This window comes from Pezoporus occidentalis, unplaced genomic scaffold (genome assembly GCF_034315485.1).
Source record: "Pezoporus occidentalis ecotype Australia unplaced genomic scaffold, CSIRO_AGI_Poc_V1 ctg331, whole genome shotgun sequence".
Lineage (NCBI taxonomy): Eukaryota > Metazoa > Chordata > Aves > Psittaciformes > Psittacidae > Pezoporus > Pezoporus occidentalis.
This window is the reverse complement of record NW_026915280.1, coordinates 19,440-43,185: the sequence shown is the minus strand read 5'-3', so window position 1 is coordinate 43,185 and position 23,746 is coordinate 19,440. Positions and strand designations below refer to the sequence as shown.

Here is a 23,746-nt window from a genome sequence, read left to right as displayed (position 1 = left end):
TGTGGTAGATGCATTTGGACTAAAGACATGTCCTGGGTGGCTACAGCTGGATCCTAATGTATAATTCACTGAAGATACAGCTAGTGAGTTTCAGGTCTCCGGTTGTCCCTCACAAATTATGTGTCATACATAAGGTTAGGAAAGAGAAAGGAAAGCCATGCACCACAGTCCTCAGTCAGCAGGACAGATGGACATGTAAACTTCCCTCAAGCTCTTCTTAGGCACTGGTATTTTATTGAAGCCCACTGAATTTCCACCCTTAGCAATGCTGCTACTGCAGCAAGGTCTTGTGAGCTCCACAAAGGACAGAGTTCAGGAATGATCACTATGGAGAGGAGCCCTCACCTTGTCCTGGTGGAGGCTGGCAGCTCAGCTCCAACTGGACTCTGCTGCTCTGCTTCCACCAACACAGCACACCATAGACACGGCTGCAGTGAATCACAGAATGGTTTGGGTCGAAGGGTCCTTAAAGCTCATCCAGTTCCAACCCCTGCCACGGGCAGGGACACCTTCCACTAGAGCAGGTTGCTCCAAGCCCCGTCCAACCTGGCTTTGAACACTGCCAGGGATGGGACAGCCACAGCTCCTCTGGGCACCCTGTGCCAGTGCCTCAGCACCCTCACAGGGAAGAACTTCTGCCTAATATCTAATCTAAATGTCTCTGTCAGTTTAAAACCATTCCCTCTATCCTATCATGACATGCCCTTGTCAAACCGCCCTCTCTGGATTTCTTGTCATCCCCTTTAGGCACTGGAGTGCTCTAAGGTCTCCCCTGAATGTTCTCCAGGCTGAACAAGCCCAGCTCTCTCAGCCTGGTTCCATAGGAGAGATGCTCCAGCCCCTGAAGCATCTTCATGGCCTCCTCTAGACTCGCTCCAACAGGTCCATGTGCTTCTTGCATTAGGGGTCCCAGATCCGGATGCAGGACTGCAGAGGGGGTGTCTCACAAGAGCAGAATAGAGGCGGGGAATCCCCTCCCTTGACCTGCTGGTTATAGTCCTTTTGATACAACCCAGGATTTGTTTTTGGAAAGCCCAAGGTGCGCTCTCCAGGCTGCAAGTGCATACTGACCGGTCATGTTGAACTTCTCACTGACCAACACCCCTCCTTAGGGCTGCTCTCAATCCATTCTCCACCCAGCCTGTGTTTGTGTTTGAGATTGCCCTGACCCAAAAGGCCACACACCTACAACAATGTAGCCTAGGGCCAAGTTTTGCCAGTTCCTTGTGCAGATGACCCAGGGATGGGAGGGTGCAGATGCGTCTTCACTCCTGAAAGCCTCTGGGTTTCTGCCTGTGGAGCTCAGGGCCAGTTTACATTGCACAAAGCCCAAACAGTGGCAACGAGGACAAAGAGGCAGCTTGTGAACAGCTCTTCCCTCCTGGTGGGTGAGGCTGCAGCATCTCAGTGCAATGACGAGAAGTATGCTGTTATATTGCATTGATTGATTGTGCTCTGCACAGAGGAAGGCAGAAAAAGATTTAAGCATCCAGTTAACTTTTCTGTGAGATAATACAATCCAAATCCTACACGACTCTGCCAAATCCTGTGCCACAGAGGTTGCTTTGTGGCAAATTTCATCATCACAAAACAATGGAAGAGACCCTATCACACAATTAAAAGAGGGACAGGCAGCCTGATTGATGGCAAAAATAAAGCTTATTCTAGAACTACAATTATAGGTTTGACCTCAGTCTCTTCCTGCCCATGCATAAAAGGATGGACGGAGAGCCTACAATTCATGGCAAGGTGATGCCAGCAAATAATTCTGAATATTCACTGTCAACATGCATCTAATGTCCACTGGGTACCAACTTGGTCCGCTGAAGTGCAAGCAAATCTAGTCATCTCCCTGTTCATGAACACCTGAACATAAAACAGCAGGAAAAGGAAAAAATGAGTCTGCTGTTATCTGAGGAAATTCAGTTATAAGGTAAGAAATTCTGACTCCACTGAGGTCAGAGGTAGAAGTCAACTTCAGTGAGGTCAGGACTAGCCAATCCATGCATTTACAGAGTGACCTTATGAGCACCAAAGTGTATTATAAATGTACAACACAGCTATATTGAATTATTTCACTGTAACTATCACTGTAATAAAAATTATTGCATGGAAAACTCCAAATAGGATCGCACATGCTAAAAACTTAAGTATTTAAAGCTCAGCATGTAAACAAGCACTGTGCATGGAAGTGGTGAGGAAGTATATAGTTACTTAAAGAAACACACCTAAATCTACCTACAGATAGGTGCTATAGCACTGCTGACCAAAGAATATGAGTAATTGCAGTGAAAGTTTTGAGTTTACTTGTCTGAAAAATGCACTTCAAAATGCAGGGCCAGCAATGAACCAACCACCACAGAGCTGGGCATGATACTCACGCAGAGCACTCCTGAGCTACAGAATGACATGAAGAAATGGCACTGCACTGTTTCCAGTGATGGGTCAAAGCCCCAGCCCCACATCCTGCAGAGATGTGACCATCTGCTTAACTCTCTCCCACTCTGTTCCTTTAGCACATGCACATTACTCTGGAATCAGAAGAAAGCATGTCATTTTTTCAATCATCCACATGACTTCACCATTCTTTGCTATGCCCTGATTTCTTTTGGAGGTACCGCATCTTTAAGTACTTGTTTAGCTCTATTTTGTTTAACTTGTGAAATCTGATGTATCTACCTTCCAATGTTATTACTATAAAGAATGACACAGACACTCTGTGTTGTGTATGCATCCATTTAGATGTATATATAAACATCTTGGTTTGTAAAAACCTGGGAAAGTAGGCAGAGAATTGCAGTCTTTCTTTCTTTTTTTTTTTTTTTTCCCCAGGAAAACTTAAAAAACTTGAATCAATCCAAACTTTGAAGAACTTAGAAATTCCTGGAAGCAACAATAATAAAACTGAGCACATGAAATGTTTTAAAGAGGAATTTAATGGAAACAAAGTAATCCCACAAAATCAAGTTAGGATTTATTTTCACATGGTTTAGACTTAAAATAATTCCAAAATCATGTTAACTGTTGGAGCGGGTAGATGACTGCTATGGAAGCATGCATTTTTTTATAGACCTGGAGATTAAATGAGAAAGTAAACCTGTTTTTTGGCTTAAAAGTCACTGTGGTCCTCTGATGTAGTAACATCAAGCATCCTCCTTTCTGAAAATTATTTAAACATTGTTTTAATTGACTCCATGTGCTTTATTTATTAGAGCTAGGCACGCTCTTCTCTTTAGCTAAGTCTGCTTTTTTCAGCTATAAAAGCCCTCAGGTACGTAACTAAGAAGGACACATGCAGACGTGATCTAATGAATCACCCAAAATAAAAATACTCCAAGAAAACCTTTTAAGGGCTGCAGAGGTACAAGATCAAATCATGATTTAAATGGAAGGAGAGGACTGGGGAAGGATTTAAACTTGCAGACTTCTAAGGAAAAGGTCAGAGTGAGAGAACTGAATACAGGGGATATGGGGCAGATGGTAAATAGCTTTACAAAACCAGTCCCAAATTTAACAGCCACCTTCGACATTTATTTTCTTCATATTTTCATTTTTCCTCATTTCATTCTTGCTCAAAAGAAAGCATGCAGTGTTTTTAAATACAGATAAAAGTCCTGAGCCAGGCTCTAAGAGGTCATTATGGAAAAAAGCAGCTAGCCTGTGTACTCTGTGTTCTTACTGAGGCAGCTTCCCTTCCTACAGTGCACTCTAAACTGCTTAGCCTGATTTAATTTGAAGTCTCTGAAGATATAGGGCTCATGCTACTTCCCTTGGGAGAATTGAGGGGAGACATAAGAACAGTCTTTAATTACAGAAGAGCCACTGCTAAAGGAGAAAATAATCTGTTCTCCAGTTTTATGGTGGATATGAACTTAAACTGCAGCCAGAGAGATTCCAGTTAGGCATAAGAAAAAGCTCTCTAATGATAAGGACCATGCAGCATTGAAACTAATCGCCCAGAGAGCTACACCAACTCCATCTTGGAGGAACACACTTAAGAACAGATTAGCACATATCAGTCAGGAATGGTTTAGTCAGAATTGATTCCTGCATTGGGACGGGGTATGCAGTAGATTATGAGCTTTCTAAGACCCTGCCCAGCCCCTTTTCTTGTTTTATAGAATGATAGATCTCTGTTGGACAAACACTACCCTGACTGCCTCTCTTGTGGACAGCAGATTCACAAAAAAGCAGAATGAGAAAGCAACAATCCCAGTGTTTTTCTTCAGTAGTATTAAAGTCCACAAAGGCAGATGCAGGGCTGACACCTTGCCCACATCATTAGAGGGCAGCCAGGGGAACAGGAGGAGCAGCCCTGCAGACATTGCTAGCAATAAACGCATTCTGAGGCCACTGCTGCTAGGAACCTTATCCATTGTACTCCCTCTGCTAACTGCCCTTCTCAGTCCTTTCAATTCTTACCTAATCTATTGCTTTAAATTTTCTCCATTTTTTTTGTTACACAGTATGTTAAAGTTGCATTCAGAAAAAACTAATATATGATGAATAGATGTTCTAAGGTTATCACAAACTCGATGTTACAGCTGGTGCTAAGCAACCTACTGTCCTGATGGAATAAAGATAACCAAGTGATTTACCATTTATTAAAGACTCTATTAATGATTTATTAATGTTTTATTAACTATTTATAAATGCAACCTTTAAAAAAGCATGTCTTGTTTCACAGTAACTTTCTGGTTTCTGCATTTATACAAACCTAATCAAACTCTCTCTGTTAGGAAGGCAGCAAGGCATGAGGAGCAGCTGCATTTTACATGTGTGATGAATACTGAATTAAGAAACATCTCAACCCATTTTATCTTTGGGGAAAAGGCTAAAGAAAGAATGAATATGTAGATATATATTTATACATGTACAAGCAAATGACACTAAATGAACACAAAGGCAACAAATCTATGTTTTGGTTTTTTTTTTTCACTCATATCCCATATGAAGGAATGGGAAATTTGCACAAGCAGTTAAGAATATCCTGACCAGTAATGCGGCCTGCTTTATACTGGGCCAAAGGCTTCCTGGGGAAGTGATTTTGATACATTGTCAGTATTGACACCGACATGATAGATACATTCGTGGATATGTATTTGATTATCATGTTTCAGCATCAAAGCGATACTGCAAATTTTCTCCTGTAAAGGGGGAAAAAAACCCCAAACAAAAACCCCTTTACTGATGGTCTCCAAGAGAAAGTCAGTGTTCCTTGTATGAATGCTAAGGCAGGAAAATTTTTTCTCATGTGAATGTTCTAGCAAGGTTATTATGAGTGGCTAGTGCCCAGTACATAGCTTTGGAGGAACAATGTGTCAGCATCTGCAATGATGCCTTTGTCATACTAGAATTTATCTTGCTACTGTACCAAAACCTACTTAGAAAGTAATTTGGAAATACATGGCACACATGCTTCAGCTTACTATTGAAAAACTAGAGCTTATTCTACAAAAAAGTAACCATTCCCCTGGCCATAATCCAAAAACACAGGGTTCACCTTGTGGGTTTTATCAATGAGAACAGGTTCCCTATACTCAAGCAGTGCATGAGATGCATTCCTTATCTTCCCGTGGTAAATTAATATTCCTTTCCCTATTAGCAAGAAGGGAAAGGACAGACAAAAAATACATTAAATGCAAATGAATATAGAAATTATTTTAGAGGCCAACAGCAATTGACTATAAACTTTACAATGTATGGTTTCCTTCCTTATTTTGTTAACATTGGAAATCCACAAAGAACTTCCCTTTTTCTGTAGAGCTTTTCAACACTCCCTGACTCCCATACACCTCACACTTCTCAATATTTTTTCTCATACTGTAGCTTTCATGACTAATAACACTCATACTCTTTGCTTAGAGCATTTAGAAGACAATGACAAAAACCCAGCAGATATCATTTATGTACTTGTTACTCTAATCAACCTTGTGTGTGTGAAGAACAACAATGCTCCATTTACAGTAAGAAGGTATCTCAGCTCAAGAGGCTGTTCTAGGGGGAGAGTGATGAAGCAACAGCACATGAACCCACCACTGAATTCCAATTTAACAAGTCTGACACAATCCTAAAAGTAGCCACAGCCTATATAACAGTGTGTCTACACTGTCAAATGATTTATCTCCCTTCTGGGTCCTGGGTCCCCCGTGGTCCACACTGTCCATGTAATAGTTAATTCCCAAGACCCCAGGGTAAAATAGGTTAGATGCTTCTCACCAAGGTGGATCAGGATAATTTTCCTTAGAGTCCATCTCAGGGTGTCCGAGACAAACACATACCGACCAGGAATAATGACACTGAGGTAACTCCTCTTCCAATTCAAGAGAGGCAGCAGGCCTTATTTGCAGAATATTTGGGTTTGTTAAGGATAGGCCATAATGGCTGCATGAAAGGAGAGCATGATCAAAGCTCTGAAGTTTTGCCAAGCACATGTAAGATGCTGGGCCATGAAAGGTATTCATATTTCCATGTAACTGTTCCTCTGGAGAGACTTATTGGTGGGTCAGGAACGCGAAACTGCCAGGATGGGTCAGACTCGAGGTCCCGCTCATCTGGGATGCTGGTAGACAGTGGCTGGTGCTGTGTCTTTCACAGAGCAATCATGAGAGTAAAATCCTGATCCTCAATACTTACTAATTCTCAACTATTTTGAGATCCTATCTGTTTAATACTGCATCCAGAGCTGGATATTCAGTTAACACTAGCTAACACCAGTTTTAAGAGTCATAAAAGTTGGTCCATAAATATTCAGGTACTTACAGTCATGCGTACTAAACCAAATTCCACAAAGCTAGGCATCCTTCATCTGTCACTCCTAGACATTAGACTTTTAGGCTAATGACTTTGTTTCCCAATACATAGTACCAGGGTCTTGCTGTGGACAGTATGGCCAACGCAGTACCTCTTGTTCTTGGCAGCTTCTTGTCCCCACTGAGATGCATAGCCATATCCCACTGATTTTACTTATTCAAAACGATACTTGTTGGTAACCATCTCCAGGGATGGCACATCTAATTTTCATGAGGGCCCCAAGAGATAGGAATTATGCACTGAACTGTTAAATGCAACATCAAATCCTGGCAGTCCAACAGTATAATATAAACAAAGGCACAATAAGTAATAAAAAGCTAATTCTTTGAAAAGTTACTAATACCAACATATAATTTCATCTTTGCAATTTAAAAAACATTGGCAACATTTCTCCAAGTAAATAAGCAACTGTGTTTTGAAACTATTCACTGCTGGCACTTGTTTAAGGGAATTTGGTAATTTGTTCCATCCATCCTGAGCTTCACAAGCAAAAAAGCATGTCTTGAATTGCCTGTTTTCTTCTCTGAAACTTAGGGTTCACACCAAGAGGAGAGAAGAACTATAATTTACAGTTACAAAACAAGACTGCACCTACCCTGAGGCACTCCACTGTGCACATTTATACAATACATTACACCATCTCCTTTACATTGCCAGACACAATCATTTCATGCTTTTTTCATACAAAATACAACAGTGAACTATGCAGTCACATGACAAGACCTTACCCATGTAATTTATTGCAAAATGCATTTAATTTCTGAAGTCACTTATGCCAATGTCATGAAAATAAAATCTCCAAATTCAGCATCAGGCAAAATTGCATTATTAACTACAGAACTTCTTGTTCTGCTGGCTTAGCACAGAAACTGCTCAAGTTTTACATTGTGCACTAGGTTTCAGACCCATGTAACCAGCTTATAACACAACCTGACAACAAGATGAAACAGTCTAAAAAACCATCAGGAATTTGATAGCATCAACTTGTGCCAGAAGACACCAGCTTTAGTCCTAAAACAGGAGCATCAATTATCTGCAACAGCATATGGAGGAAATTAACAAACCAGGTTAGGCAACTTATTTGAGTTACAGCTGAGTTCTTTTGCGTAAGCCATAATTTGCTTTCATTAAAACTGGACTCCAAGTTGTTACTCATCAAATACAAAGAAGTAAATCTACCACACACTGCTGTACAATACACATTGAAATCTTTTACAAAAGCTGTTTTTTTTTCCCTCAAAATCAAGACTCTGCCAGATCTCTTTTATTCTGCTTACCACACAAGCACTATTGCAGCACGGGTTTTCTTGAGTGGGTGTGCCACTTCTTTTTCATGTTGAGTGTTTCCCTCTTACATGGTCTCATCAGCACCTCAACTGTAATGCCATTAAAACAGTAGTCTGAAGCTAAGTCATAGTGAAAGCTAGAAAAGCTCAAACTTGCCCTTACGGAAGCTGTCTTTTTCCATCATTTCATTTTCTTCATCTATGTGATGCTCTCCCTAAATGTCCCAGTTGAAAACTTGCTTCTCTCTGGTCTATGAAGAATGCACTCCCCCCTACAGAGTATGATTATCTTCTCAGTGCCTACATCAGAGACCATGACTGCTTTGAGGGCAAAGACTGTCTCATTTTTTGTCTTATGCAATGCCTAGGGCAGTGGTGGAACTTCTGAATATTGGCTGGAAACTGGGGACAGTGAATACTGGCTGGAAAATCCTGAGTTAACAACATAGCCAGCTTGATTAGCATTCGGCAGGCCCTGGATGAACAGAAAACTTCAAACTGAAGCCTGATCATTGGATCCTCTCATTTGGCACCCTGTTTATTTGTTTTTTTTTTTTAAGGTTAAAAGCTTAGCATGTTTGCCAAAAAAAAAAATACTATGGGTTCTGGTCTGTAACAAGGAGGTAGAGTCCTTGCTGCCTCTCACTCAGCCCTTTAATTCTCTTCTCTTAGAGAAAGACCTAAGCAGCCACCTGCAATCCTACTGTGTGACCTGGCATTTATTGTAGTAACTTTAGCCTTTGGGGAAAAAAAACAACAAACCAAACCCTGAACATTTCAGTCTGGATTTCTTTTCCCTCACTTGTGTCTTGAAGCAGGTCTGTTCCTGCATCTGTGTGTCCTGTAAACCATGACAACACTCCCCTTTGATCCACTCCTGCTAACTAACAGGTGTAGAAAAAATGGATATATGTTATAGAAATGTTTTGATACAGCATGTACTTTTTTGGCATGTCAGCATTACCCAAATAAGCCAGCTTAAAGAGTAAAGAAAACCGAAGCCAAAACGTGCTGAGGTCTTTTCTGATCTTCCTTAAGGTATGGAGGCTTTGGAGTATTTCTGGTAGGCAGATTCCCACTGTCACATGCATGTATTTGAGTCCTCATTTCCCAGCTTGTTTTTTCATAGAAAGCTAATAAGTATGAGGTTGGAAACATTAAATACTCAGAACTGTCACGAAGACATATGACAGCTGAGGTTGGTTGGTCCCACACAGAGGCCAAGTCTGAAATCAGCATGTTCTGACTATACACCAGATTAATATATCCTCCTTCCATCCCTGCATTTTTTAAAGCTTTCTGACAGCAAACTACATAGAAACAAACTAATTTGTAAAAGCTGGGCTGAAAAAGGGCAAAGTCCATAACCTTCCTGTCTCCAAGCACCGCACTACTTTTTCTTCCCACAGGAAAACCAGCAAGTAGCACACAAAAGCTACAGAGCTATAATGCTGCAAGTTTGTTGCTCCAGCATTTAAAAATCATGTATCTACATTACTAGACGATGACACGTATCATCTCTGTTGCTTCTAGATGGCCAAACAGGAATAGCAAACTGTTCATTAGTAATAGTTTATCAGGGGTCATGTGAGCAATCAGGAACAAACCTGGAGCAAGCCCAAGAAAAGACCACCCAGTAGACCCATAGTTGCTGGTAAGCTCTAAGCAGTTAGTGCTATTTGCAACTCCAGCTGGTGTCAAACACTCACAATTACCAGTTATACAAAGATGCAGTGGAATAAACCTGCCAAAGAATCCTTTTTTTGTTGTTTTTTTTTTTCTTTTTTAGTAAGAAGTGCAATCTATTACTGTGTTACAAGTAATTACCAACAGCAATTGTTGATCTCACTTTGCTGGAGAGATACAAAGGCTAGATGCAGTAACACGGCATTCTTTTTGAAGGGTTACTTGTGTTGTAAGTGAAAGACGCTATAAAATGACAATGCTGCTGCAAAGGAGACAGAATGATACATTGAGTCAAATTCCCAGGCTAAGTCTTTTCAAAGCACAAAAGTAGCTCCTGCATCCTTTCAAACATGATAGCTTTCTTGCATTTTACATTGACCATATTAAGAAAAATGGTAATGAAGAGATCATGACAACTTCTTTTAGAAAGACAGAATCAACTAGATTGGAAAAGACCTTTAAGATCATCAACTCCAACCATCACCACAGGACTGCCAAGTCCACTACTAAACCATGTCACCAACGGTCTCATCTACACTTCCAGGGATGGTTATTCCACCACTGCCCTGGGTGCCAGTTCCAATACCTGATCATCCTCTCTGCAAACATCCAGTCTAAACCTCCCTTGGCACAGCTTGAGTTTGTTAGCTTTTTTTTTTTTTTTATCAGCTTACAAACCAGATTTGTATTGATGCAGTCAATGCACATGAGTGACCTAAGCAGGGAGCAGGGTCAGGGGTGAAGCAGCAAGAATTCAAACAACCTGAGTCTCGTTACTTAGTCTGCTGTGGGTCTTTGACAGTGTTAAAATGTTCATGCTGTTTGATAACACCATCTCCTCTCTATTAAGGCAGAAACTAGCTTTTCAGATGGAGCCAGAGGAAGAAGCACTGACACATTCAGGGCGCATTCTTGGGTGTGTTGGTCGATGAGAAAATGAACATGAGCCGGCAGTGTGCGCTCGCAGCCCAGAAAGCCAACCGTATCCTGGGCTGCATCAAAAGGAGTGTAACCAGCAGGTCAAGGGAGGTGATCCTGCCCCTCTACTCTGCTCTCAAGACCTCACTTGGAGTATTGTGTGCCGTTCTGGTGTCCTCAACATAAAAAAGGACATGGAACTGTTGGAACAAGTGCAGAGGAGGCCACGAGGATGATCAGGGGGCTGGAGCACCTCCTGTATGAAGACAGGCTGAGGAAGTTGGGGCTGTTCAGCCTGGAGAAGAGAAGGCTGCGTGGAGACCTCATAGCAGCCTTCCAGTATCTGAAGGGGGCCTATAGGGATGCTGGGGAGGGACTCTTCATTAGGGACTGTAGTGATAGGACAAGGGGTAACAGGTTAAAACTTAAACAGGGGAAGTTTAGGTTGGATATAAGGAAGAAGTTCTTTACTGTAAGGGTGGTGAGGCACTGGAATGGGCTCCCAAGGAAGCTGTCAAAGCTCCATCCTTGGCGGTGTTCAAGGCCAGGTTGGATGAAGCCTTGGGTGAGATGGTTTAGTGTGAGGTGTCCCTGCCCATGGCAGGGGGGTTGGAACTAGGTGATCTTAAGGTCCCTTCCAACCTTAACTATTCTATGATCTTTTACATGATCTCATGGGAGGCTTCTACTAAGGATGGGAAAGGGCTGGAGAAGGCACAGGAATGACAATGTGATATCCTCATGGCTTGCTGAGCATGTCCCAGCAATGGTGGGTCAACCAGTTTCACTTCTGTGGTTCTACTGGCACTGACACCAATGACTTTTAAAAGCAACAGCTGCCAATGAAAAAGTGGTGACAACTACTTTCATGGAAAGAAGCCTCCAGTGAACGCCGCCCTGTTGAACCTACACTCTGTTTTTGTCTGAACTCAGGAACTGCAAGAGGCTGCTCTTCTGTGAGCGCCAATTTTCATTTGATTGGTACAACACTCCTTTTTCAGATAAACTGGCAGCTCAGACCTCTTACTAAAAAGATTATGGGATCAATAGTTTAGAAATTATAAAATACTGGAATAAGTGAAAAGAGATTAATTGGCTTGGTTAAAAAAAAAAACAAACAACATTACTACTGGGAATGTTCTCCTACAAATCAAACACCATTTTTTTTTCTGAGTCTCAGAATATTTTTAAAGGTTACTGTACCTTGGGATACACAAACCGAATAATCTTTAGGAGGGTATACTCATGACAAAGCCCAAAGGGGCTTTTAACACCTAGAGTTTGTGCAGCAAAATCCATCAGAATATCTCAAAGCATTCCTCACAAGACATCAACACCTGCCATTTTCCAGTTTGGCTCCAGAGGTGGAATTTAGTCCATGACTTAAACCACCTGCTCAACCAGCACCATACATAGGGAACATTACACTGGCTTCCCCCTTTTTTTTCCAACCCATGCAAGCCTCTTAAGTCCATATGTGTCGATGTTCCTGTTTCACCCTACAGAGTACCAGTAGGTATTATTACCACCTCCCTCCAAACAGTATTTGCTTAGACATTCCACGGAAACTTTGGAAAAGAAGAAATACTTGCTAAGAGCTGTAAACTGTTGAGAACAGGGTTTCCAGTGACACCCACAGCAGAGCCCTTGCCCTCGGAGGAGCCCTGGGAAGCAATACAGAAACACTTGCAGCAGGGAGAATAAACACTGCATGCAGAATGTTGAATAAACATAAATCTGGGCGCTTAGGTCTGAACTTCAAATTCATGTCTGTTATCTCTTGCCTCTGAACAATGGTCAACAAACACCTCAATGCCTTGAACTAATAAAACCATTTTCCTTTCTAATGCTACAGCCTGACATTTTCTTCAGCTGAATTCTGGAAGGCTGTGTGCCCATATGACTGCTTTTAAATCATACAGAAATGTGAGAAATTCCTTGGGAAGAAAAAAGTAAAGGGCAGAAAAAAGGCAAAAAAATCCAAAAAGCATTCTGGTCAGATTTTCTAGCTATCCAAAGAGATTGCTACACAGCTGACATAAATCAACGTGGCAGGAGCTACAGGCTAATTAAACAAATGTGACAACTTTACTGTGACAATTTGAAAATGCTCAAAGTGCCTCTCATCCACAGTGTGCATTCTTCTCAAATACGTATTAAACCCCATGGATTGTATTAAGAAATTGAAAGGAACTTACATATTCAATAAAAAACACAATTATAAGCACAATTTGGAATATATGGCTAAAAAAGATTGGAAGTTCATAAGGTTTCTCAGACCATTAAGTTCAATGACATGCTTTCTTTAAAGAAATGTTAGAAATTTTCTATAGCAATAGATAAACCACAGTATGTAGTATATTTTTAAATATCTGATTTGAGGCTTGCTTTTGCACAATTATAACACCAATAATTCCAGCTGAAAACCTCAATGTATTTTGCTTGCAACTAATGGCAGAGTGGGCAAGGTTCTATTTTGCCACTTCATGGAAGGAGACCCTGTGAAGCAAAGGGGTATCTCAAAGTGATACAGGAAGATTAAAGGTAGGATGTTTCATCTGAGTCTGTGTATTCAAACATTTACCAAGAGGATGTTCAAAGAGCTGGGAAGATGGGCCCTATCATTCTTTTACTGGCAGGTGTGAAGTGGTGTGCTCTGAAGACTCTTGACAGCTGAAACAATCTCCACAATTAAGAAGGAAGACACCTTCAGAAACAGCTCCACTGACTGTCCTGACAGTCTTAAAGCCCACAGATCAATGGCAAGAAAGTAAAGACAGAAATTGCTCCCCTCAAAAAGCTGGCTTCCAGAACTGTTTTCCCTACAGAATGTGAGATTACTTGAACTTAAGACAGATGATGACTGCAAGACTGCCTTCCCGCACCAGGAAGCTTCCCCAAACCCCATGGAGGCTGGCAAGGCTGACAGTGTCACCACATGACTCCTCCAAAGAGAAAGTCCACCTGCTTGTCCAGGGGATCTCTCAGGAAAAAACACTTCTTGGCCTGTAACTCAGCTGGTAGCTGGTGTCTGTATTCTTGCATTAAGAAGAGATTAGGAGTGACTTGGGTTAAATTTAGACTGCAGTACATGTAGAAAATAGCAATAAATATTCCTGATATCTGCTGAAACAGAATACTACCCCCCATCTCCTCTGAGAGCAACAATAAGGTTCAAACTTGTAACTTCAGTTTTACTCCAGATGTCATCTTTGTCCTGCATTATTTTCCTTCTAAGAGCACAAGAGCAGTGAAGCATCAATGGCTGCATCATGGTGAGTATATTTAAATCAGTGAAACTGAGCATGCCTCAAGTATCTGGCCTCTTCTGGGTTTTTTGGTTTTTTTTTTTTTAATTTCTCTAGTTCTTTCCTTACATATGTTTTCCAACCATCAGCCAGTTTTTTCAGGTTTGGATCATCATGGCCAGCTGAAACTTCAGAAGACAGTTTCAAAGAGGAGAGCTCTTGAAACTCTTTCTGAAGATTCATTCAGTTACAGGGACTGTAGTGATAGGACAGGGACTGTAGTGATAGGACATGGGGTAATGGGTTAAAACATAAACAGGGGAAGTTTAGGTTGGATATAAGGAGGAAATTCTTTCCTGTTAGGGTGGTGAGGCACTGGAATGGTTTGCCCAGGGAGGTTGTGAATGCTCCATCCCTGGCAGTGTTCAAGACCAGGTTGGACAAGGCCTTGGGTGAGATGGTTTAGTGTGAAGTGTCCCTGCCCATGGCAGGGGGTCGGAACTTGATGATCTTAAGGTCCTTTCCAACCCTAACTATTCTATGATTCTATGATCCTCCAGCCCCATCCTTCCCCTGGCCACTGCAAGTCTGTTTTTTCCTAGGTCTGTTTCTCTTGACTAACCACATATGGCCAATCTACCCTTCATGGGCCCCACCAGCTTCTTCAGCTGTGTTGACATACAAGGAGGCTTCCTACCAGAACTTACAACACACAAAACTTACCCTCAGGGCTGCAAAAATGGAAACCTTCCCTTTTGTGCGATAAAGAGGAACAGAAGATGCTATAGGCTTTGTCATTTCAAACAAAAATTGTTTCTAAAGCATACATTCATTTCAGAAAGCCTAACTCGATTTTAATATGTTTTCAATGTCTTCATTCTGTGCCTAAAGCAATTTGTTATGTAGAGTACACATTATTAATCTACTTAAATGAAAGGTAACATTGCTAGCAGTTTAAACACTCAATGCACATATTTAACAATGTTTCATTCTGACAGCACAAGATGAAATAACAGAAATGATTAATCTGAGACCAAAGCAATATTCTACTACCTATATTTCAAAATAGGGCTAGATTTTATTTTTAATACTTTGGCAGTAAGATGTGCAAGTGGAGTACAGGAGCTTCAGATGGCTTTTCTGCTTGACCACACTGAACACTGTGCCACTAGTTGCTGTTACTGGTCATTTTGGAATCAGCAGCAGGACTCCAGGACAGGCACACAACAGGCTCTGCAGTTCTTATCCATGTTTTTATACAACATAAATCTGCGCAGTGTCCTTAAGGGAGGATACCTGATACAGCTACAGCCTAACACTGTAACAGTGTAGAAGTGTTCAAAATTTGCCATCCAGTTCAGCACCCGCAGCCTTGTTTGTTCATGGGAGCGTACAAAAGGTCAAAGTGGATGTGACATCCCAGATTCCCTGGGTCTGTTTTCTCTCGCACTTTCACTCAGAGATAAGGGAGCTACTCTTTATTTACAGTGATGAAAAGGGACGGGAAGTCAGGTCCCATGACTCTGCAAATCTGGAGTAGGAATCTTAGTTTTATGATACTGTCCACTCAAGACCCCATGAGCTCATCTTCCCACATTTTTTTGACTCTTTCACTTCAGTTATTTCTGGAACTACAAAACTTAGAAGTTTTTTTTTAAAAAAGTAGTATATAAACTGACCCAAACTTTTAAGTGATGCAGAGGGTGCACCTGGTCTTCCGCAGAAGTTGCTAAACTACTATCACTTCCTCCACGGCAGTGACTTTGCTGAATCACTTTCCTCTTTGAAGTGCCCTTTTAAAAAAATATTTTGTATATTCTCATGAAATATAATTATTTTTATCATAACAGTGTACCAAATCAGAGTGAGGATGCTGTAACATGTTGCAATGCGTAGTGGATCATTTCTGAGGTGACTGTCAATGAGGGAGAGAAAATAAGGGTGGCTGTTTTGGTTCAAAAGAGATACTGAGCATTTGGAAAACAGATAAGAATTAACACTTTTTCCTTTAGTCATTCTTTCATTCTCTTCAGGAGCAGTAAAATGTGTCTGAACTCTTGTGATGTCAGCTCACTTTACAATAATTTTAGTAGGGATGGTAAATCTGGCAGTGATAATCAAATGATACAATACTACTGAAATCAGCAGTATTTCCATTTGGTAGTACAAAAATGTATGTTGAAATATTATGGTTAAGGAGATAAGAAAACAGAACTGAATAGTGAGTTCGAAATAGGTGCATTTCAATCTCTCTCTCTTTTCCTGAATACCTTTTGTAATCTTTTTTTATTGTTACAGTGTATACAGGCTGCAACAGACCCACATCATGATCAGATTTTACATTTCAAAGTTCTTTGCTAAATAATTTCTTTAATACTGCTACAAAAATAAAATCTTTATTTGATAAATTCCTGCAGGCTGGAATCAGATCTTGCTTGTCTGTCCTGACAAAGGTCTAATCTTTTGCTCTTTACATCTTGACAAGGTATTTATCCCTATAACAGGCAGGTGCAAAACACCTTTCGAGTACAGGAAACAATGCACACCCATGTGCATCTGTCAGATCAGTCAACCTTTCCTCCCCGTCACCTCTCCAACAGCATGTAGTATCTTTGCGTTAATCTGGCAGCACAAAACAGATTTATAGCATACATCTACATCACAAGTGAACTCCTCTCATACCTAACTTGGGCCATGCCAGCACTGCAATGGTGGCCTACAGAATAAGCCACATAAGCTGCGTCCTCAAGCACTGACTCATGCCAACTTCCTACTCAACTAAAGTTAACGCTGAGGTTTCTACATTATGTACCTTCAATTTAACATAGTCAGCTTTGGGGTAACACTCCTGAGGTGCCTTTCTCATGCACAGCACAATAATGTTGTCATGGTAAAGATGAATGGCCAAAAACTTGAATAATCCTGTTCTGCTGTGTTCATGTGTAGCTCATACAGGCCAAAGCAAGCCTCTGGGTTAAGGGTCTACTCTACACTGGGAAGACCTAAGATTGCTCTCTCCAGCTCCAATCAAGACTACACTGTGCTATCCTCAAATGACTCCAACCATTAATTTCTCTGTGCCTGTGTGTATATGGCTGGACAGCTCACACAAAGCTGGGAAAAGGCTTCTTTTGACCTTCCTGAAATTGTTGCTGAACACTTGTGGTGGTTCTGAGACAAGAACTGAGCTGATCACCTTCCAAACCAGAAATGAGCTGTTCTCAAATACTACTCAGCATTTCCATTTTCTGGGGCAAGCCTACATCTAGAGAGCCATCAGAGCAAAGGACTAGATGCTGCTTTTATGTACACCTAAAGTAATGCAGGGGTAACTCCTTTTTATTTAATAACAGCAGCAGCAATGTAAGTTGGAGCTGCTGCCAATTTATACCAGTGTGGGAGGAAGAAGAATTCAATGAACTCAAATGAGATCAGATGTCAGTGGAATTACCCCTTGATTTATTTTGATGTGAGAGCAGAAACTGCCTCCATTGACAAAATGCTGATAAAAAGCTGAAAATTCAATGGCTTAGAAATTGCTGATATTAATTGGTTTTATTCCTCCAAATCTTCATATACATAAGCAAAGTCTAAAGAAAAAAAAAAAACAACCCAAAACTACTGTTGCAACACTTTGCCTTTGTCAAAACAGGCTACTACCCATTCCTTACATGCTTCCAAAGGCTGCACACCAGGCAAGGGACAAAGGCCGCAGATACACATTTACACGTGGGTTAACTTTTCAGTCCATTTTTTCATTTCAGTAGAAATAATAAATCACCTTATCCTGGAGAAAGAAGCAGCTTGACAGAAAACATACGGTGCTGGGCTATTTTTATAGCACACCTAAGATGTATAGGGATTCATTTATTTACTCAGCTATTTAAAAGTGGCTACTCTTACTCATTCTCTGGACAGCTAAATGCCAGGTTGCTAAGTTACTGTTACTTGACATCATCTCCTCCCCAATGTGTTTCCACAGTTGACAGGTTCACATGATTTACTAGGCCAGTCAGCTCGTTATTCACTTGTCCAATGACGTCTAGATGGTCATTTGAAATTCACATCATGTCCTCCTCAGCAAGCCCCCAGATTCTACATGAAAATATTTAAACTGCCCATGAGTTACTAAATACATTTGCGACTACACTGGACAGAGTACCTGTGTTTTTCAAAGTACAATTATTATAATTGGGTGTACCATTGTTCAATGTTGGTTTGTATTTTGAAAGAGAAAACTACTGAGAGGCAAATAACAGTCTGTATCTGTTACAGTCTAATTTTGCTCTGTGAGCAGCTCACCTCAGCTACGGATGACACACATTAAATTTGTTAGTGCTTTCAATTGGCATAAGGAAGGTAATACTACACATAATTTGCCTAGTCAAGGGCATCTTCACTTGCTGATCAATTTACATATTCTCCAATGTCATTAGATATTACCTAGTCATCAGATGAATAGAAGACTATACAAATTACAGACTTTGCTCATTTAACTCTAGTCATTTTATACTAATTACGATCTGAATTATATTTAGGATTTGTTTTGCTTCCAGACTAGAAAGCCTTTAATTAATACCACAGCTGTCCACATAACATCAGAAGAGTCCATCTAGCTACTTGATGGCTTACTACAATGAATATGCATCTACAAGAGTTATTTTGTTCCTTTAAGCAGGGACAGATTTTTAGACAGCAGTGCCTGCCCAGATGGTTAGCAACACAGACACGAAAGCTTTGTATGTACAGACCAGAGCCTCCCTGCTGCAAGATTACATCTAATCGATTGCCTAAACACCTAGCCCAAAGTTTCAATTTACACTGCAAGTCCTCAAGAACATGTAGTTAAATAAATAAGATTTCCTTTCTTTCCCGTATAATGTTGTATGCTTATCACCTCTCTGCCCAGAAGTCAACCAATGCGAAGGGAGGTCCCTACTGTGCTCATTCTAGGTAGAAACAGGTTGTCTGCTAGTTTGCACTGACACACAGCCCTATACTGGGACCAGCAGAACATGTCACATAACATGCCATGAGAGCAGGGAATGCTGATGGAGCACTGGTACAAGTGGCACAAGTAACAGCATCAGAACACTGGCTTAAAATGTCATTTCTATTGCCCCATTTGCACTTTGTATCACAACTTTTCAACGAGCTCATTTTTCAATGGCTGCACATAGCAAGTGACAACTTAATTTAAGTCCATATTAATATAATGTGAATTACACACTCATACACTGTTAAGTGCCTGTCTTCCACGTTACCCACACTTTCAAAGCCATTATGCAGCTTAAAAAATAAGCCACATTTTGGAACAGAAAAAAGCGTACCGAGCACCCATGTATTCACCTTCATCTTTTAATTTGCTATTAGCAACCTTTATGAAATACAAATCTCCTGTACTACCTTTACAGCTTGGCCTTAGTTATTGAAGAGAGATTATTTTATTAACAACCTTTACAGCCATCATGGTTAGGAAAGCAAAATCAACAAGAGACCGCTCTGCCATTAACCTTTGGTTATAGTATCAGAAGAGTCCTTAAAGCATTTACACAAGATGACATAAGTGGCTGACTGTTTCAGGAAATCTGAAGGACTATGAAATTTTGCCTCTGAAGACTCAGGGGTTTGAACAGACTCAAGACCTTTCCCCTCTCTCTGATGAAAATTTTTGACCATAAACTCAATTAAAACTTCTTTTTCCTAAAGAAAAAAAAAAGAAAAAAAAAAAGAAAAAAGGAAATAAAAGAGAGATTAGGAATTGCAAACCTCTACAATTACAAAACCCATTAATCAAGTTCAGCTTGAAAAAAGAGCTCTGTAAAATCAGAGGTCACAAATCTTAACATGGTACCTCTTCCTTGTAAAGCCTAGGAAAAAAACCTAGAAGAATTACTGTGTCTTTCAGAGGGGTGAAACTGAATTAAGTCACTTAATCCCCTGACTGAAAAAGAGACAAAGGAGCAAAATTCAAGGCATGAAATGATCTCTCCCAAGGGAGAGGGAGACAGACAGGGCTGGGGAAAGGCAGGCAGCAGCACCTTTCTTCCTGCACTTTGGGGTGCACAGTTCAGGAGTGGATGTGGCTCACAGCAGAAATTGCCAGTAGTTGTCAATGGTTTGGCTGGTCAAAATGCACATTATTACAGCCCCATCTGTCTACCTTCAGAACCCGTCTTGTAATTCCTCTTGTTTACCTCGGCAACATCCCTGACAGGATGGAAACGTTAATAGCCTAGATTTTACATGGGGAAACTGCCATCAGGGAGCAGAGGGCCACACTCCCAGAGGCTCTTCAGGGTCTACATAAATGGCCCCAAAAGGCCAGAAAGGATCTGTCAGAGCTAGGAACTTAATCCACACTCTTAAAGCACAAACAGCTGCTGAAACCAAGGGTCATCCTTTTATCTGGAGCAGACAATCTCCTGACACAGGCCTTCCACGGGGAGCCTGAAGACTGGATTTTGACTACTGCTGGGCATCGCATTCTTTTATTTTCTCTTCATTGCCTATCAAGTAGAATATGATACTCTGCATGAAGCCAAAACACATTTTCCACTAGCTCATTCTGCATTATAAATTTGAGAAGAAGAAAGTCACTAACAAAACTGAGGTACTTCTACTTCCACATGTGCTTCAGCCACCATACAAAGTTGAAAGCCTAATTTAGCTGCCACTGAAGGCAACCAGTTGGGACTGGGACTTGCTGGGCCTTTGATGGGCAGCCTCAGAAGTGGTTCTGTGATCTGCTGCTTTCTCACCTAGCTGCACATGTGGTGAGGTCCCACACTCACTGCTCTGTGCCAACCCTGTACCCAGCACATACGGTCTCATGCACTCAATATAGCTTCTGGCTACACCTGTAGATGACAGGTTTACTCCATGTCTGAATGGCAAGGATGGGCACCGGGAGCACCTCCAGGCATCTGCACCCAGCCGTCAAGAAAGATCTGCTGGTTTATACCCCTCTTTCAGTTGCCCATTATATGGTCTTGTGAGACAGATCACCAGAGACATGGAAACCTGCTACATCCCTGCTCTGTCCACCCCAAGTTTAACAGCCTACTGGGACCAGCTGCAGGGACTCTGAAGTTCATCCCCATCCTCTGCTGTCATCATCATCAGAATCCTGCACTGATTACAGCAGGTTTCAGAAGGAAGCCTAGGACATTCTGACTCTGTTGACTTAAACTGCAGCCATGGGGTAGGAAATAGTATCACCTCCTTTTGATTAGAAAAAGGACATTTCTGCTTCCTATGATTTATATACCTGATTTATATACCTATGATTTATATAACTGTTCCCACATTAAAACTGGCACCTGGATGATTGATCCCTGAAATTCACTACATCACATTTCTTTTTGATGCTGTTTACTGGACAACTGCTTTCCCCAGCTAACAAGTCATTCATTACAACTATAGTAAAGAACCTAATTGAAATATATAAACAGGGGAAGAAGACATTTACAATGTACCAAGTATTTCAAATAGCCTTGCAACACTTTCTTTGCTTTTGCACCCTTAGTGTCCAATAGGTACTAAACCCCTGTTCACTTTGAGGGTTGAAACTAGATTTTATTTATTAGCATGCATTCATTGCTTCTGGGTGCACATGCAGATGTATTCTCCTCTGTTACTGCAGGTCTGCACGTGCATGCTTGCCTGCTGGTTCAACATACTTCTGCAGCAACACTGGCAACCTATAAGGACATCAACAGCATCCCGAGATAACGTGTGTGCACATAACAGAAGCAAGTTTCCCAAACTACTTAAGTCTGGATTGCAGTGGATACTGAGAAGCCCATTTTATAAGTAAGAACAAGTCCACGTATTTGCAAGCAAGTTGACACAATTGTTACAGATGATTTGAGGTCTGTACCAGTTGCTCCTAGTGGCAAGAACATGGCCAGCACAAATTCCTATTGAAATTTTATACCCTCTGCACTGAACCCCAGGAAGTTGACTGTCAATCCAAGGAAGCAGCTCTGACAGATGAGAGATAACCCACGAGGACAAAAACCTAAATTCCAGATAGGGACTGCTGGGTTGCAAACCTGACCCCAGCTGCCAACAGGGGATGTCAAAATTGGGGTGTCTGAGGAAAAGCCTATCTTAAGTAATGCAGATTTACATGTACACAAGTTGTGCACAGTCCCCTTTATTATATGATCTTGTTACGATTAAACCATGCTCAGTTAGAATGGTTTTAATTTTCTGCATTAAACCACTGACCAGAGCTCCTGGAAAAAGAAATAACCGAGTGTTTAACAAAACCATGAATGATGAGCAACTGTAGCTCGGGTGAATAAGGAAGAAGACTGTAGGTCAGTCTATGAGTGAGAGAATTAAGGTAACTCCACCTCAGGGTAGGAGAGAAATATGTCCTGGAGAGACTCACAAAGATTAAGAGCTTAAAAACCCCAGGAATGTGTGTAAATCCTGACTGCGACAAGCTGACAGATGCAGAGTATGAGGTGAACTAACCTTACTCACTAAGGAGCACCCTGGGCCTACCACTTGCCTGTGTGTTTTTAATACAGACCCACTAAAATGTTATTATTTACCCTACAGTGTTAAAGACAGCCATATAATTCTTCTCCCTGAAAGATGAAATAGCAGCACTACAGCTATACAGAAAAGCAAAGGGTATTACTCACCCGTAATATGTCTTCCACACAGCTGGAGTCATTGGGAACCTAGGTGCAAAGAAAGAAAGAAATGTTTAGTCAGGTGCTGGATGCAAAGTTCAGTGACTACAACCACAGAGGTAAACAGGTAACAAGCCTCTCTTTGAAGACTGCTGTATCCATGCTTGCTGCCTACCAGATTTTCCAGTTCAGGTCAACATAAATCATCAGCAAGATCCATTTTGTCAAAAGTTTTTTCTTCTGCACTGCTTTGTGCTACTAAGAACACTTCTGAAGCAATAAAGTACTCTGATTTCCTCACAGCTGAGGACTGGCACTGGAATTGCCTGAAACTTCTGTATTGAAGAAGATCCCGCTGCTACTCCTATCAGCAGCCTTCAAAGAGAAGGCGAGGTTTGGTTTAACTTGCTGCACGCTGCAGTGAAGGACAGAGGTGATAACAGTTAGGAGAAAGCTGTTATCATCAACTATCTTAACCTACAGCTTAATAGGCTAACAGCCAAGGCAGCTCTTAAAACTTAAATACATACTGTAGTAAAATACTGGTTGGACTGTAAGGGTGGCTTGCTGATTTTGTTGTCTCTCACTTCATCAGCCTGTCACAGGTTAAGTATCCTCTGAAGACTGAACAGCACAAGGGAATCCACCTCAAGAGGCTTGACAGATACTCCTTTTCCCCTTAGAAAGTTGCAATATATGTATGCACACAACCATACCCATGCACACACAGAGTGGTGCCCTTAATGCCTTCCAATTGAAAATACTCATTTTTAAATGGTACTTACAGCATGTGCCACAATCCCTCATTCCAAGAACATGAAAGAGCTCAAAACCTCTGACTACTGTGAATAATTACATAAACAACAGGTGGACCCATGTGTACAATCATTTTGTAGCACTTGTAGGTAGTTGTGATGGGCTCTTATCACAGGGGTACAGCAGAAGAGAAGAAACAATATTTAGGAATGTACCAAAAACCAGGTAAGCACTTCATGAATATTCAGTGACACTTTTCTGCCTGACACTTCACTGTAGTGCCCTTGTTAACTAGTTTGGTAAAAGACATTCATGACTAAACTCAATCCCTGTTATCCTAATCTGCTATAGAGCTTGACCAAAAGCACTGACCATGGCTTTCCTCCTG

General features: G+C 41.1%; 1 protein-coding gene across 1 annotated transcript in view; it reads right to left on the bottom strand.

The window, feature by feature from the left end:
- The window catches only part of LOC134169112 (AF4/FMR2 family member 2-like), a 154,264-nt gene extending 131,618 nt beyond the window's left edge, over positions 1-22,646 (bottom strand). Inside the window, exon 1 of the mRNA XM_062629366.1 lies at positions 22,612-22,646. The gene's annotated coding sequence lies outside the window, so the exon portion shown is untranslated. The remainder of the gene's footprint in view (positions 1-22,611) is intronic.
- Positions 22,647-23,746: the final 1,100 nt, after the last annotated feature.